Source organism: Spermophilus citellus, assembly GCF_964194105.1.
Source record: "Spermophilus citellus genome assembly, chromosome: 7".
In the NCBI taxonomy this organism is placed as follows: domain Eukaryota; kingdom Metazoa; phylum Chordata; class Mammalia; order Rodentia; family Sciuridae; genus Spermophilus; species Spermophilus citellus.
The window spans coordinates 124,458,089-124,459,703 of NC_138188.1; the positions used below are offsets into that span (position 1 = coordinate 124,458,089).

At 53.6% G+C, this 1,615-nt stretch overlaps 1 pseudogene across 1 annotated transcript; it reads left to right on the forward strand.

Annotated features, from left to right (window-relative positions):
- The first annotated feature begins 722 nt into the window (after positions 1–722).
- LOC308653407 (proline-rich protein 23A-like) lies at positions 723–1,248 on the forward strand (annotated as a pseudogene). Its single transcript has one exon. The product of its transcript is annotated as a proline-rich protein 23A-like (transcript).
- The last annotated feature ends 367 nt before the right edge of the window (positions 1,249–1,615 follow it).

Here is a 1,615-nt window from a genome sequence, read left to right on the forward strand (position 1 = left end):
ACTAAATAAAGGTCAAATATCAGATTTGAATACAAAAAAATCTTATTTTTTTTCTTCTGAGCCTGACTTCCAACAAAATGCTATTCTCTTTATTTCCTAAAAAGCTCTTTTATCAAATAAAATTTTGGTATTTCTAATTTCTCTCATAAATGAAAGAAATATCTAGAACCATATGTAGATAGGCTGGAAAAGCAGTGATGAGTGCTGAGATAAAGCTCTCTTTCATAGTCTTCTGGAAAATTTAGAAGAGACATTAGACATAGGCTACTTCTAAAGTAAGCAAGTTGTTTATAGGTTGCATTTTGGGTTTTAGTCGGTTGGTTTGTTTTTAATCAGAAATATGAGCAATAAGGACCACTGGTCCGGGCGGTGTTGGAGCCTTCCTAAAACCCTTCCCTGCTATTGCACTACACAGCGCCTGTCCGGCTGGCCACGCCCTGAGCCGTCAAAGTCTGGAGGCAGCGCTTCTGCTGAGCCCCTGCACGTGATTCCACAAACTCGGCTAGCAACTGAGCCCTTGTCGTCCGCGCCTGCAGAGGGAAAGCCAATTATTCCAGGGCGGAGCCCAGGATGGGCGTGGTTCTCCAGAAGCCTGGACTGCGGCCCGCCCTCCCAGCTAGCCTAACTTGTCATCCAGACCTGTTGGTCATCGCCCGCGCGCAGGACCGCGCCATCCGAGGCCCGCACTCACTCGGCCGGGACCCGAGAGCGCGGTCGCAATGATGGTCTTGTGCCCACTCAGCCCCAGCGCCTGCCCGGCGCCCTGGTGGGGACCACAGCCCGGAGGACCCGACCTTGCCAAGCGCCGCCGACTGGACGACCCCGCAGACCCTGCAGAACCCCAGGCGGCGCCCAGCCTGCAAGATTCCGCGGGGACAGCTGACGCCACCGCGCTCATCTCTGTGGTGGTCCTGGCCGCGGGTATCTACAGGCACCCCAGAACGACGTCGACCTGGTGTTGAAGCCCGCGCCAACCTGGGTCCTGCAAGTGTCTCTTCAAGGACACACCCTCATCCTGATCCCTGAGGGCCTCGTGGGCGCCACCGACCAACGCCCAGGAGGCCAGGGAGACTCTCCTGATGGCCCGGAACTGGGCGCTTTCCTGAGCGCCCCCGGGGAGGACGTGGTCGTCGAGCAGGGATTCGCAGAAGAATCTGTCCCAGAGATCGCCAGCCAAGAAGAGCCTATGAGAAAGAGGACACGGACCCTCCAGCCGGCCAGGGACTGGGGCTCCTTCCCTCCAAGTGAGTCGCTAGGCTCCTTCCTTCCAAGTGCTCACAGGTACTTGCTACCTGAGACTCAAGCGCTGTCCAGAACCTCAGTGGCAGCAAAAACCTCTACCAGGAGTGAACTGACTCCGTTTGGTTGAGGGTATTAGTGGATCTGCAAGACCCATTGTAAGCACAGAAGAAGCAACCACCCAGAGACGCGACATCTTCATTCGAGGACCGTGGACAGCTACATATTTCCTTTTTGGTTTGGTTTGAGATTGTTCTCTCCTTCGTTTTCTTTTGTTTAGCGGAATTTCTTAATCAGTAGCAGGTGAAGACACCAAAAAAGAAGAGAAGGCTGGCACTTTTGTGAATAAGTAACCTCAGAGAACCCACCATGGACT